The sequence below is a fragment of the Aotus nancymaae genome, unplaced genomic scaffold (assembly GCF_030222135.1).
Source record: "Aotus nancymaae isolate 86718 unplaced genomic scaffold, 86718_ANA_hifiasm-v0.15.2.pri h1tg000036l, whole genome shotgun sequence".
NCBI classification, from domain to species: Eukaryota; Metazoa; Chordata; class Mammalia; order Primates; family Aotidae; genus Aotus; species Aotus nancymaae.
Window position 1 is genome coordinate 13,724,722 of NW_026988450.1, and position 16,314 is coordinate 13,741,035.

General features: G+C 38.6%; 1 protein-coding gene and 2 pseudogenes across 1 annotated transcript in view; 2 read left to right on the plus strand and 1 right to left on the minus strand.

Annotated features, from left to right (window-relative positions):
* NKAIN3 (sodium/potassium transporting ATPase interacting 3) overlaps window positions 1–16,314 on the plus strand; it is a 621,971-nt gene that overhangs the window by 559,198 nt on the left and 46,459 nt on the right. The window lies entirely within an intron of this gene.
* On the minus strand, window positions 3,160–4,161 carry LOC105724782 (SRSF protein kinase 2-like; annotated as a pseudogene).
* Window positions 4,168–5,372, plus strand: LOC105724781 (SRSF protein kinase 2-like; annotated as a pseudogene).

Below are 16,314 nucleotides of genomic sequence, written 5' to 3' on the forward strand. Positions count from 1 at the left end.
CTCTTCAGGCACATTGGTTTCTATCAATTTCTTCATGAAAGCCCTGGGGAGGCATCCTTATTTTGTGATTATTGAGAAATCTATATTCATGCCATTGAGAAGGATAGATCAGAAGCATTCTTCTACCAGAATCCCAGAACACAATCACAGATACCTTTGCTAAATGCTTTGCAATCCATCCCAATCATATTAGCAGATAAACTGAATATCCCATAAGTTCTGCTTTAATGAGACATATGTGTTCCTAAGAAATAATGCTATAAAAAACACAAGGAAAAATGGGTCAGGGGAACAACACTCAAATACTTCATCAGTAACATATTAAAAAAATAAAGATCTATTAAAATGATATAACATATTTATACATATTAGGTGGTTAAGGGGCACATATAAACTACAATAAATGGGGTATTTTATTTGAAAAGGATCTGCAGTTTACTTGTGGAAATTCACAAGAGAAGGGTTGCAGCCTAGAGTTACTGTGAAGTAGAAGAAAAGTTTTTGAAATTTGATGGAATATTGTAACTCCAGGTGTGGATGGGTGTGGCTCATAATGCATGCAGTGAACTGAGGTAGCTGGTAGATGTCTGCATCCATGTGTGCATTTTACGCATTCCTACACAGCTTTGTCTAGCTAGGTGCAGTGTTCTGGGTTCACCTATTGTCTCTCTTAAGCAAATGTGAAATTTGCATTATGTTCACATTGTTCCGTAATTTCCCCAATGGTTATATTCATATTGTTTCCTAATATATCAATCATATTGGGACAAATTCACATTTCAAATCAAGCATTCTAGCACAACTGATGGTACTTGAAGTCATATCTTTAATTTATGCCATCATCAGAGAAAAAGACAGATCAGCTTCTTCAAGCACTTCCAGCCTCTACCTTCAGATGTCCCTTTCCATATTAATCTTCATTTCCATCCTTGTTGCTTTTCATCATTTACTGTCCTCTGCCCCCCACACCATTCTAAGGCCAGGAAGCAAATCCATTGAGAGATGCAAAGTAACTTAACAGTAAACTGTAGAACGGTCCTTGAGAGTGGAAACTGGATTTGGTTGTCTATCTTGTACATACATTTGACTCACTGGCTACAAAGTTGGTAGAACAATGTCATCAACCTTTTGCAGGGGTTTCAAAAATTGTTAGGTCCATTTCTGGGCTGCCTCTGAAGAAAAGAAATTTGCTTCAGATCTTTTTCCGAGCTACTATCCTCAAAGCTATCTGGGGGCACGTACCTTGGGCTTCTGCCCTCTTGCATCTTGATCTTCTCCTTTCCTGGAACAAGGCTAATATCCCTGCCTCTTCCTTGCTGAGCCTTTGCACTCTGCTTCTGACAGTGTAGAATGTACCTCTCTCCTTGGACTTGCTGGGAACCATGCCAGGCCACATCCCATCATATCTTGTTGACTTTGTCAAAGCTCCATTTTCACAATGCATCTGCTGGGATGCCAGTTCTTCTTGCCTCACAATTAACTTGAATTATTTGCTCTTCTACTCCACCCAAAAGTGCATCTGCCAGGGTTAATCAACAGTAAGATCACAGAATGGGGCATTTCTTTTTGGTCATGAAGAAGTTCAGTTTTTCAGCCTGCATCATTTTCAGAATATTGTGGAAACTCACTGCATTATTCGAATAGAGTCAACTTAGTAATTGCCTTGTAAAAGAGACGACATATTCATTCTTTCCAAATAATATAACTGTAATGCTATTTCGTAATTTCTCATTATATTAAGATATTGCATATTTGTTGCAAATAAATGAGAGTGCTATTTTTATTAGTAGTTTGGCTTTAATTAATGTTTGCGAGTATGAATAATTTTAGAATTAAATCATGAACAAGTTTGAATCAGCAGCCTAATCTTCACATTCTAAAATAACTTTAAATGAATGAGTATATAAAGAAGGCAGATTCATCTTGATGTATATGAAGGAGCTGACATAGGTGATTTCTTCATTTTTTCTTAAGTGTCACATGTGAAACAAATTGACCCTCTTGATATCCATATGGTGCATTTAGGGCTCCAATTGTTTCCTTGCATTATAAAGCTGTGCTTGTCCTAACTGAATTTCTACTTTCACATATTTTATTTACAACAGTCTGTTTGATCTAAGGTTCAGTTTGGCTATTGAGACTGATTGCCAAAAAGTGAATTTGCCACCAGAAATTCAATTATACAAACAATATTAATAAAACTAGACAGCTGCCCCTCTGTATTTTAAAGCAGTAAAAATATGATTTGGTTTCTCATTTACATGGAAGATCCGATTCATCATGTTAACACAGTCAAACAGAAGAAATATTTCATATAGATAGGAGTGGGCAAAGCAGTTAGTTCTAGAAAGAAATTAGCAATTTACAAAAAAAAAAAAGAAGAAAATATAATATGGAATCAATGAATGGGATCATAACAATGACATTTTCAATATCACATAGAAAATAATGAGTATAGGTAAAACAAAGTAAAAATTAAAATGCACTTATGTTTCAAATTTAAAAGATTAAAGAAACTGGCTTCTTGAAAAGAATCATATATTTAAAAACTAAAATAAAGAGTGCAATTGAAAAATAAGACATTTTCAGGAACAAAAATTATTTAACATTTAGTATTATATTTGAGTTTTCCTTCCTTCATGAAAAGGGTGCTGAAAATCATGAAAAATTCTTAGTTCCAAATAAAATAGATTCAAGAGTTTTTAAAGATCACTGAAAATTGTTTTGGAATTGGAAAAAATAACATTGAATGATTTATAGCTTTTAGAAGAGATAGGATACAAGTCAATGCTTGAAGAAATGGAAAGAATAAAGACTCAGGAAATAACATAGAGACCTAAAAAAAAAAAAGAATATTCCACAGAGAAGTTAGATAACATAAGCATAGCTTTGAGGGCTCAGATTAAGAAAAACAGCAGTTTTTGTTTTTTACAAAAAATCTAAAAGGAGCTTAAAATGGTTTATTTTTCCACAATGTAGGAGTGACAAGACACAGTTTTAAGTGTCTGCGTGTGTGTGTGTGTATATACACATATATATAGCATATGTGTATGTGTATGCAATATATGTTGACATGTAAGCACACGTGTACATGCAAGGATGTGCCTGTATATGCATGTGCGTATTTATGTGTGAACATTGATGCTTTGATCCTCTGCATCATATATCTCTCAAGTTAAGAAAAGGGTATTTCCCATCCTGCTCATTGGAAGATGCAGCTGAGGTGATGTTTTCTTCTATTATTTTCCTTTCACCTTCTCGCTCCAATTCTTCTATCTCCCACAGGCATTTTTCCAATAACTCAGCCTGTCTCCTCTGTTTCTTTTTCAGTTTTTTTGTTTTTAGGTATTTTTCCCATAGGTTCCTGCTGTGGGGTCATACTCACTGCAGACCCTGAAGGAGGAAGGCGCAGCTGCTTTCTGCCACTCATTGGCTTAGCTGTCATTCTTCTCACACATGCATCATCCACACACATCAAGATGTTTTCCGGATTTATGTCAGTGTGAATGATCTTGCACTTACTACATACATAATCTAGCCCTTGAAGAACCTGTTGAGTGATACTCTTCACACAACATACTGGGAGGCCTTGAGAGCTGGACTTGAGGATCCACTTGAGATGGTGGCCACGCGCACTTCAAAGACCATGCAGACATGTATCCCATTCATGTCTGAAATCTTGAAGTCCTCAATGAGCTGGACCACCATGTCTTTGTCTGGGTCACTGGGATCACTTTCCCGAACACATTTGAGCAATTTTATTTCATCCAAGGCTGTCTCTGTATAATGCTGGTCACTTTTTACAACTTTCGTTGCAACAAATCTTCCCCTGCATATCCCAGCCCAGCCAGACAGTAGAGAAGTGCCCCCATCCAAGCTTTCTAATAACGTGATACTGGCCATTAAAGAGGTCTCCATTTTCACTGGATGATAGTCACCTTTGCAGTAGTCCCCATGGTCCTCTTGCTCCTCATCATCTGATCCCAGGATCTCCTCCTCTGGCTCTGGGGGTGTGGGGTCTGGCAAAGTTGGCGGTGGTGGCTGTGGAGGAAGAGGAGGAACTGAAGGAGCTTTCTCTTGAGGCTCGGGCTTTTTCCAGATGTTTCTCTCTTTATGGCCTCCGCTTTCGGGCCTGACTGCCAGCACTTTCCGGGAGCTCATTCCCACATGGCGGAAGCGGAAGAGGTGACGCCGGAGTGGAGCCTCCCCTCACTCAGCCTGCCGGGAGGAGGTGGGAACTGCGCATGCGCCGCTGCCGCTCCCACGGATGGCTACTACTACCCAGAAGTGGAACTAAAAGCAGGATTAGAGGAGGCGGTAGAGGCACAGACCACAAAGGACAACGGTGAAGCTGGGTACCAGGAAGAAAAAGAAGACTCTGAGAAGAAAACATTGAAAAAGATGAAGATGATGTAGATCAGGAATTCGCGAACATAGACCCCACGTGGATAGAATCACCTAAAACCAATGGCCACATTGAGAATGGCTCATTATTACTGGAGCAGCAGCTGGACGATGAAGAGGATGATAAAGAAGACTGCCCAAATCCTGAGGAGTATAATCTTGATGAACCAAATGTAGAAAGCGATTACACAAATAGCAGCTCCTACGAAAAATTCAATGGTGATTTGCCAAATGGACAGCATAAAATTCAGTTTCCAGAGTTTTCTGCCTCATTGTTCTCTGGATCCTTAGAACCTGTGGCCTGCGGCTCTGTGCTTTCTGAGGGATCACCACTTACTGAGCAAGAGCAAAGCAATCCATCCCATGACAGAAGCAGGACGGTTCCAGCTCCAGTACTGGGGATTTGCCAAAAGCAAAAACCCAGTGGCTGACTTGTTGGTAATCCCCTGTGGATCCACAAAATGCAGATAAAATTAGAGTAAAAATTGCTGACCTGGGAAATGATTGTTGGGTGCATAAGCACCTCACAGAAGACATCCAGATGCATCAGTACCACTCTATAGACGTCTCAATAGAAGCGGGGTACAGCACCCGTGCGGACATCTGGAGCATGGCGTGTATGGCTTTTGAGCTGACAATGGGAGATTATTTGTTTGAACCACATTCTGGGAAGACTATTCCAGAGACGAAATCACACAGCATTGATCATTGAACTGCTGAGGAAAGTCCGTCGAAAATACGCTATGTTTTTGAGGAAATATTTTAAGGAGTTTTTCACCAGAAAGGAGACCTGCGACACATCACGAAGCTGAAGCCCTGGAGCCTCTTTGATGTACTTCTGGAAAAGTATAGCTGGCCCCATGAAGATGCTGCGGTTTACAGATTTCTTGATGCCGATGTTAGAAATGGTTCCAGAAAAACGAGCCTCAGTTGGCAAATGCCTTCAGCATCCTTGGTTGAATTCTTAGCAAATTCTACCAGTGTTGCATTCTGAGCTAGCAAATGTTCCCAGTACATGGGACCTAAATGGTGACTCCCATTCTTTAACAGGATTACAAGTGAGCTGGTCTCATCCTCAGACCTTTATTTTGCTTTGAGGCACTGTTGTTTGACATTTTGCTTTTGTGCGCTGTGATCCTAGGGAAGGGGAGTCTTTTGTTTTCAGCTAAGTAGTTTACTGACCACTTTCTTCTGGAAAAAATAACATGTTTCTAAGCATTGTTTCTTGTGTTGTGTGACATTCAAATGTCATTTCTTTGAATGAAAAATACTTTCCCCGTTGTGGCTTGGCAGGTTTTGTAACTATTTATGAAGAAATATCTTAGCTGAATACTATATAATTTACAATCCTTGGACACAAGAAATAGCAAGGAAACGTACAATTTTATCTTCTGGCAAAGAGACATCATTCCTGTATTATAGTGTATGTAAATGCACCCTGTAAATTTTAATTATCATTAAATATGGGAAGGGGACTCAGATTTCAGAAAAGCTACCAAGTTTTGAGTGCTTTGTAGCTTATGTTGTATGTAGCAGACTAACTGCTCCAAGAAGTTGTGCAAACTTTTCATTCCGTAACAGTCCTTACACTTTGGATTGTAAACAAAGTGGCTCTGGGTTGTAAGATGTCATTCTCTATATGGCACTTTAAAGGAAGAAAATATATGCTTTTCTTTCTAAAATATGCATTATAATTTAGCATTCCCATTTGTATTTTTGCATATTTTTTGAAGTACTTTTAAAGAGAAAGAGCGATTTCCCTTTAAAAATGTGATGGCTCGGTCGGCTGTGGTGGCTCATGCCTCTAATCCCAGCACTTTGGAAGGGAGAGGTGGGCAGATCACCTTAGGTCAGGACTTCGAGACCAGCCTGGTGAAACCCCGTTTCTATTAAAAATACAAAAAATTAGCCTAGTGTGGTGACGTGCACCTGTAATTCCAGCTACTCGGGAGGCTGAGGCAAGAGAATCACTAGAACCCAAAAGGCAGAGGTTGCAATGAGCCGAGATCACACCATTCCACTTCAGCTTGGGCAACAGGAGCGAAACTTCATCACAAAAAAAAAGGTGATGGCTCAATGTCATGTCATGTTGCCTCCTCTGGGCACTGTAAATTAAGCTCTACTAGATTAAATTGGACAAGAGAAACATGTTCATTGTGTGTAATGAAAAATTACATGTATTTTTGGAAAAGCATGATCATGCTTGTCTAGAACTCAAGCTATGGTATATACAATTTGCAGTGCAGTGGGCAGAGTACTCCTCACAGCTCAAAGGTAACAGTGATCACATTCATTCCATAAGTAGCTTTATGTGTGGCTACAACAAATTTTACTAGCTTTTTCATTGTCTTCCCATGAGATGAAGTCGAGAAAATGATTTTCCCTTTGCAGGTTGCACACAGTTTTGTTTATGCATTTCTTTAAAATTAATTGTAGAATCCAGGACACAAACCATCGTAGGCGTTACAATTTTAGAATGTAACATACATGTAGCCAATTTTAGAAGCCAATGAATTGAATGTCTGTTTATTTTAAATTTTACATTCATTAAGGGGCCTCATTTTTTACTTTTCCATTAACATTTATCCATACACCTTTGCAATAACTAGATTCTGAAAAGCTAACAAGTATTGTAACAATAATCTATTGTTCGAGGTGTTGCAGTTGTCTTAAAAATTAACGAGTTTGGGTTTTTTTTCCCCAGGAAAAAAAGGGTGAAGCGAGAGTAATTATAGGGTATTGATTTTTTGTATTCAAGAAGCAGGAAGAGCACCTGAATGATTAAAAACATGATCTAGAGTCATACGCATCTGAGTTAGAATTCTGACATTTCACTTTTACATTGTGTCATATTAGGCAATTTCATTAGTCTTCTCATGTCTCAATTTCTTCTTTACAAATTGAAAATGGTAGTAACTTCTTCATAAGATTGTTTAAAGTATTGAATGAGATCATGTGTAAAGCCGTCAACATAGTGCCAAGCACAGTGTATAATCAATACATGATACTCAGTGTAATCATTATTTTTACTGATAAATGTACTGAGAATGAAACCAAAAAAACACACACTGGAAAGTCCAGCGAAAGAAAATAAGAGATAGATGGAGATAACTGAGAATTGATTTACCAATATCTGTCATAGCTCAAAACACTTATGCAAAGAGGAACCAACTGCCTCCACTAATCCATGACTGCTCTCTTCTCAGCAAGCCTGTGACCACACAGTCAACCTCAGAGGATAGGAGTAGTGAGGTTCCACAATAAATTTCATACTAAAACGCACTGCCCAGTAGCAGAAACATTAGCTGATGATGATGAATCCAATAGCCTAGCATTTAACCTAGATATTTAAAGCAGCACATGACATATTTTTCATAACTACCCTTCACTGGCAGTCTAAAAACAAAGAATAAAAAGCTTCTCTTTGATCGAGCCATGATCCAAAATGAAATAGATCCTTGGTTTTATGTGTATGAGTATATTTACACCGAAAATATTCACAAACACATACACAAAGCAATGCAGTACATCCAGCTGTATAAGAATAAATGGCTTTAAAACATATCAGCAAATCAACAACTGAATCATTAAATGGACAGGAAACTGTTCGAGATTCTCATGTCATTCTGCAAAGAATGTACTGGATCTGACTAGAATGCATTAAGAGACCAGGGTGTTTGGAGTTTGAAAAACATCTTTAAAGGAAAAGAAAGAGAAGTATGACTGTTAGAAAAGGAAGCAGATGTTCTCATTAGAATAAAAAGCCAAATTATGAACACTTAAGCTTTATAATAGCTTTAAATAATCCTGTGTGGTGAGGCATAAGAACTTTAAACTTTAATGGAAGCAAAAATCATTTCATCATACCATGGTAGAGTATTTCTTTTTCTTTTCATGTTTTCTTCTTTATTCTTAGCTCATTTCCATTTTTTTTTCTTGTGACCTGGTATTTGCTTCTATTATAAACTAGGTCTATGCTAGCAAAAGTAAATGGACCAAGGAGGCCTTTATCTGAATAATTCAGGCAGAAACAATTTATACTTGAAGTAGCAAGAAGTTTTAGACAAAGGAGAAGTTTTAGACAAAGGAGAATTTTTGCTTGGATTAACCCTCGACCTGGTTCAGCTTCAGACATAAAATAATGATGATACCCGTGGTGCTGTAACTTTGATTCATCCAATGTACTGAACAGTGTGCCCTGTGCTTTGGGACCCTGTTGTGATAATGCCGGCATTATCATGCATGTGAATGCTTACTTTTGAAAACCATTACTCTATTCTCATATCCTGAAAAACTTAGTGAGGGAAAATTGCATGCATTCAACATTTATAAACCCTGATAAGCTCAGTTCCAAATACTGGCATGAATGTTGACTGAGAGGGCAGGCATCGGAGGCCCTACCTTATGAGAACATCATGTCCAGTATTTCGACAACCTGCCGATAGACTGCAAGTGATGGATCTACAGCAGGATGAAGACTTCTGAATTAGTATTCAGGCCTTGTTCGCTGTTGTTCACAGTGGAGACAGAGAAGAAAAGAGAAAAAAAACTGAAGCATTAGATCTTTTCTCCTTGCTCCTTAGTTTTCTTCCAACAGTAGACTCTGCTGGTGGGAATGGACCTGATAACCACAACTACGCGGAGAGGGGGTGAGTTGTTGATATGTCCTCTGAAATGACCTCGGCTAAGAGCGCCGTAGAAAAGAAATGCTGATTTAAAAGAAAAGGCATTTGTAACTTTTTTAAATATTTTTGCTTTAAGTTCTGGAATACGCATGCTGAACATGCAGGTTTGTTACACACGTATGCATGTGCCATGGTGGTTTGCTGCACCTATCAACCTGTCATCTAGGTTTTAAGCCCCTCATGCATTAAGTATTTGTCCTAATGCTCTCTCCCTTCTTCCCCTCAACCCCCAGACATGCACTGTTATGGGATGTTCACCTTCCTGTGTTCGTGTGTTCTCATTGTTCAACTCCCACTTACGAGTGAGAACATGCGGTGTTTGGTTTTCTATTCCTGTGTTTAGTTTGCTTTTGAAATATTTGAAAGATGAAATATTAGGAGAAAAGAAAATTGTTTTATAGAGATGTTTCTCCAATAGGCCAATTAGGTTAGAAGAAGATTAGTGATATCTAGCCAGAGAAATCAACTCAGTGGACTCCATCAAATTGGCTCTCAGTGCGGCTAGATCAAAGCAGGAGGAAGAAGGCAGATAAGCAGCTTGCTGGGTCTTCTTGCTCTCGCTCTCTCTCTCTCTCCCCCGTGCTGGACACTCGATTCCTCTCCTCTTGCCCTTCGACTCTGGGCCATGCACCAGTGGCCTCTTGTGGGGGTGGGTGGGGCTCCCAGGCCTTTGGCCTCAGACTGAGGGCAGCACTGTCAGCCCCCTTGTTTTGAGGCTTTTGGATTTGGACTGAGCCACTCCAGGCTCTTCTTCTCCAGTTTGCAGACAGCCTATTGTGGGACTTTGCCTTATAATTGTAGGAGCCAAGTCTCCCTAATAAACTTTCTTTTGTATATACATATATCCTATTGTGTCTGTTCCTCTGGAGACCTCTGGCTAATACAAGGACTTTTAAAGAAATAGATGTGCATTAGAGATGAGAGAGAATGGAAATCACTAAATGAAGCCGTCTACTCTTACTGTTTAGCTTTAGAAAAGTGGTTCAAGGAAAAAGTTTATTTTTAGATTTCTCTTCTTTAGCACAAGAAAGATCCTATTAGGAAAACCGGACTCAAAGACTGACTTTTTCAGGTTTATTGATGTAAAATTGACAGACAAAAATTGTATATATTCAAGGTTACAATGTGATGTTTTGATATTTGTACACACTACAAAATGACTGACACATCTAAGCTATTAACACACCCAGGCAGGGCGCAGCAGCTTAGGCCTGTAATCCCAGCACTTTGGGAGGCCGAGGTGGGCACATCACCTGAGATCAGGAGTTTGAGACCAGCCTGGACAACATGGTGAAACCCCATCTCTACTAAAAATACCAAAAAATTAGCCAGGCATGGGGTTGTACACCTGTAATTCCAGCTATTCAGGTGGCTGAGGCAGGAGAAACGCTTGAACCCAGGAGGCAGAGGTTGCAGGGGCCGAGATCACACCACTGCACTCCAGCCTGGGTGACAGAGTGAGACTCCATCTCAAAAACAAAAACAAAAACAAAAAAACATATCTATCCCCTCACATGGTTACCACTTGTGTGTGTCTGTGTGTGTGTGTGTGTGTGTGTGTGTGATGAGAACACAAGATCTACTCTCTTAGCAAATTTCAAGTGGACAATATTATTAACTGTAGTCATCATGCTATACATATTAAGTATCCAGAACTTATTCACTTTATAACTATACATTTGTGCCCTTTGACCAACATCTCCCCATTTCCCTCACCGCCCCCCACAGTCCCTGGTAATCACCCTTCCACTTCCTGTTTCTATAAGTTCCACTTTTTTAGATTCACGTGTGAGTAAGATCATGTATTATTTGTCTTTCTGTGTTTGACCTGCATCACTTAGCATAATGTCCTGCAGGCTTACCCTCGTCTGAAATGACAGGATTTTCTTCTTTTTTAAGGCTGAATAGTATTCCATTGTGTACATACACTAGCATTACTTATCTGTTGATGAATACTTAGGTTGCTTTAATATCTTGACTATTCTGAATAATGCTGCAGTGAACATGGGAGTGCATGGGAGATCTTTTCCAAGTAGTGATTTTATTTCCCTCTGTGTTTAACAAATTTCTTCAGAGAGAACCTTTCAGGTACAGCCCCCTGCTTTGTAATGCTTCCATACAGCAGAGACAACAGAAAACACACCTGACCCTTATGGTATACTTTTACTCTTTCAAGCAGTGGCCAGGTGGAGCTCAGCAAATAAACACAATAAGGTGAAGAAAATGTTACTTCCCAGCCATCACTGGCAAAAGAAAGGCAGACGCTGGGGCTGGGGCTGCAAACAGCTGAAGTTAGTTTGTGGGATGCCCTTCTGGGGGCCAAGCCCAAGGAAGAATGTGGCAGTAGAGGAATTTGGACTTTGGGAAGGGGGCAGGGCATGGAACAGTTAAAGGCGGCAGAAGATACCTATGGGATCCCTCCCTTAACTTTTCCTATCTTCAGTAAAATTGCCATTTTCACCAGTTTACTTGTGGAAAATGATGAGGAATCAGAGATCTGACCAATCTAGAATGCCTCAGCTATGCTATATTCAGGAGGCAAATTAATTTAGAAGGGAAATTAATAATAATTAACTTTAGAAAAACATAAATGGAATCCACGTAGGAATTTGAAACATAGTCATGCATTGCAGAAGGACATTTTGGTTAATGACAAACCACATATACAACGGCGGTTCAATGAGATTATACTGCTATATTTTACTTTTCTATGTTTACGTAAGTTTTGTTACAGAAATACCATTGTGCTCCAACTGCCTACAGTATTGAGCACAGTAACTTGCTGTAAATGTTTGTAGCCTGGAAGCAATAGCTTATACCGTATAGCCTAGGTGTATAGTTGGCTACACCACCTAGGTGTGTGTAAGTACACTTCATGATGTCTACATGGTGAAAATCACCTGATGATGCCATTCACAGAAGGTATCCCTGTTGTTAAGCAATGCATGACTAGGGCATATTTGTATCCACAAATTCATGACAGAGACCTCTGGTGAGATGTAGGGCAAGGAATTTGCTGAAGTCTTGGGGAGGACTTAGGACTCATTGGTTTGACCCAAGTACTCTAAACCTCTGAGAAATAAGGAGACCCCAATGATATCTAGGGTATGTAAACCTCATGCACAACAATTGAGGTCTGTTCATAACAGTACAGCTGAAAGTGCAAATGCAGGAGCATCCAACTGGACTCTTCGCTGTTCAGGTCCCCTCCTGCTGGATCTGTCCATTTCTGAACAGGGACATTGAAGTCTCCAGGTACGATAGTGGATTTTTCTATTTCTCTTTGCTCTTCTATCAGTTTTTGCCTTACATATGTTGATGCTTTTTTTTTTTTGAGATGGAGTCCCACTCTGTTGCTCAGGCTGGAGTGCAGTGGCACAATCTCAGCTGACTGCAACCTCCACTTCCTGGGTTTCAACAATTCTCCTGCCTCAGCCTCCCAAGTAGCTGGGACTACAGGTGCGTGCCACTATGCCCAGCTAATTTTTTTGTGTATTTTTAGAAGAGATGGGGTTTCACCATGTTAGCCAGGATAGTCTCGATCTTCTGACCTTGTGATCTGCTCACCTGGGCCTCCCAAAGTGCTGGGATTACAGGTGTGAGCCACCATGCCCAGTCTGTTGATGCTCTTTTCTTAGGCCCATACACATTAAGGATTTTTGTGTTTTCCTGGGAAATTGACCTAATGTCCAACTTTATCTTTGACAATTTTTCTTTCTCTGAAGTCTGCTCTGTCAATAACTGTTACAGCAACTCCTTATTTCTTTTGAAGTGGGGCTTTCTTGCTCCTCAGCTTGCAGACAGCCTATTGTGGGACTTCACATTGTGTGTGTGTGTGTCAATTCTCCTAATAAACTCTCCTTCAGACATACATCTTCAGACAACTATCCTGTTAGTTGTGTCCCTCTAGAGAACCCTGACTAATACAGCAAGTGTCACTGTGTGGGGGACAAATAGAGCCAGGTTGACTTTACTATTAACTATTAAAATGCTACTTCTAGTTAGTCTTTTGAACAGAGACAGAATTCCTTCCTTATTTACCAATTCACATGGTAATTTTACTATTTCTAAGATGTAGATAAAATCCATCCAAAGCCACAAGATATGGCTTCAGCCTTAAGAATGTGGCTTTTTCCTTCTTTCTTCTTCTTTTCTCTTCATCCTCTTTCTCCTCTTCCTTGTCTTCCCTCTTGCTTTCTCTTTTCCATCTTCACACAATAAAACTAGTTGAATGATGAGACTAAAGGAAGGATGTCAGAAAATCCCTGCTGAAAATTATTTGAGAATCCATCACTGGTTGAATAAGGCTTACATTCCTTCTATATGTAGGATTAGAATTGGTAGCAACAGCATAGACAACAAAATTGGGGCTCATGAAGATGGGTGACATGGGGTTATAATAGATTCCTTAGGCTACCTTAATTCATTTTATCAAGAATTAAACATACTTACTCCTTTTTATACAACCATTTAATTACTTTTCTAAGTAGAGATATCTGCATGTATTATATAATATAAAATCTTTCAGAATTAGAAAAAAATAAACAGAAATAAAGAGGAAAGAAAGGAATATTGTCCTATAGATAATATTATTTCATAGTCAGAGCCTAACATAGGTTAACATTTCAATTGACATCTGCAAAATCTCTTTCTAAATCTGCTTCCATCATAGTCTTAGATACTTCACTTCACATTAGCAACATGTGGAGAAAAAGGCAGACATTTTTAAAATTGTCATCTCATTAACTGATGTGAGAAGATGTTTCTCAATCAAATGACGTATGAGTTAGATATACCGTTATATTTTCCAGGCTGTGATTATAGTCCCCTAGTCAAATGCTTAAATCATATGTTTGAAAATATAGATAAAAACATATTTTGGAAATAAATAAATAAACAAAATGAGGTTTGTTACTCTGGTTCAGTAATAAATTCAAATATGAAGAACAGGAACTCTTAAATATGAAGATTAGAAAGAAAGCTACTCTCATGTCATAATCTCAGTTGTTTAATTTGGTAACAAATTGTTTAGGTCATTGTTTATTCACACAGTCTTCTATTAGCTTCTAACAAACAAATAAAAGAAAATGATACTTGTTCCTCTGAGAATCTGTCATTAATTTGGAAGGGTCAGACCCACCTGCGTAAACAAGTTAAGAAATGGCAATGAAATTCGTTGGTGGTGATAGCTTCTTCTGCAGGTCAATTCCTGACCTAAAAAACAAAGGGATAGGGGAGGGATCCTTTAACTCAATAGGCTCTATTCCATCTCAAAAATGTATATAAGTATAAAAACGTAGTTTAATAAGAGGAAAATACATTGTATCATTTTTTTTGCACATATCTATAGATAGTGCACAGCTCTGTACCAAGAAGGGCATGGTTCTAAATGTCACTGAATCAACTTCTCCAGACAAATGCAGAGACCTACAAATTTGTGCATAGAAGGTTGGGCTCAGGGTAGCTTGCTCACCTCACCTCCCATCCATGCTTTTCCGTCCAGGTCAAGGCTCCTCCATGTCATTACACTAAGGGGAGACACTCAAATGGCTCGGTGGCCAGGCAGCAAAGTGTGAGGACTCTAGAAAATGTGACTGCTCTGTTTCAAGGAGTAGCAGCCATACAGTTTGTGTGGACTGTTGATATACAGAATTTAGGTCCAATTTTTCCTCTAATATTTTAAGAGAAATAAGAAACTTGAATTTTTATGTGAAATCTTCCAAAATGACCTTCCAAAATAATAGTTCCCTTTTGACGACCATCTTAACATTTTAAGGAAACAAGATATGATCCAAATGAAATATGGGCTAAGGGCTGGACATAGACTAAAGACACCAGTGTAATATATTTGTTCCAGAGATTCAGTGTTGCCTGGAGAATTCAGAAAAAGCCTGTGATGTTTACTGCAGAGTTTTAGCTACTCCTTGAATGTTTATGTGTGTGTGTGTGTGTGTGTGTGTGTGTGTGTATACACATGTGCACATAACTATGTACACACAAGGATATATAACTGGGAAGGTAAAAAGTGAGGCCAATATCCAGACCCTGGAAATATCCATGATCAAATGGTTGGAATGATAGGAAAGTATGAAATGTTTCTATATCATAGAGAATGTTTTCCTGGCTAGAGGAGACAGAAGATTGAGTTTTCTGCAAAACAGAGCCTTGAAAGGCAGATGGAGATGTTTGTACTAGCAGAAAATTCTTAAACAATCTTAATTAATTACATGTTGATCATATGTAAAGACGTGTGCCTCCCACATAAAATAATGCTACCACTGAAAACCCAGGATGCCACATAATAGATTAACTGAATTGTATCAAGATCTAAAAAACAATGACACTTTCAAAACATATTCTTCCTCCTCATTTATTATCAATCATGAATATAAATTTGAAATCTTAGACAGCTGATCTCAGTGACAAAAATGCTGGAGTTTTGGTTTTTTATATAGTGATCCTGATATAAATTTATCCAGTAGGCAAGACAGAAAATTAGAGTTGAGGTGAATGTCAATTATACGTGCTAATTTCCATTCATGTACAAATACCTGATTAAACTCATATAATGCAGCTGGGTCCACTTTCAACTTTAATGAAAAGAAAGTATCACTGAAAGGATGTGAATATAGGAATTAAAAATTCAAAATTATCTTTTTCTTGAATAATCAAGAGGAACTCAAGATTTCTACATTATTATTGTTTTGGTTTCACTTGTTCAGTCTTTTGTTTATGTTTTGTTGTTATTGTTTAATTATTATTTTTGTGGGCTTTTTTATATTATCTTCTTGGAATTAAAATTCCAAACTAGACAGAAGGACATACTACAAAATTTTAATTTTTCTCGCAGCCATTAAACCAGGGCATAGTTCCCCTCTCCAGAGGCAACAGCTGCTATCAGTTCTTAGGATAAACTACCAGAAATACTAAATACATATAAGTATCACTTAGTCACTGAATTAAGCATATAAAAGAGCCCAAATAGAAGTCATTTAGAAGGTATAGATGTGTTTTTCTCTCACGTGAAAGAGGTCTGGAGGCAGGCACACTAAGCTGGTAAATATCAGAGACTCAGGTATTTTTAAACTTTCTTGGTCATTATTCTCAAAATATAGTTTTTATCCTTAAAGTCACCTCATGAGCACAACATAATTGCTAGAGTGAAATCTATCACATCAATATTCCAGGCAAGAAGAAGGAAGAACAAAAGGATATGACTCCCAGC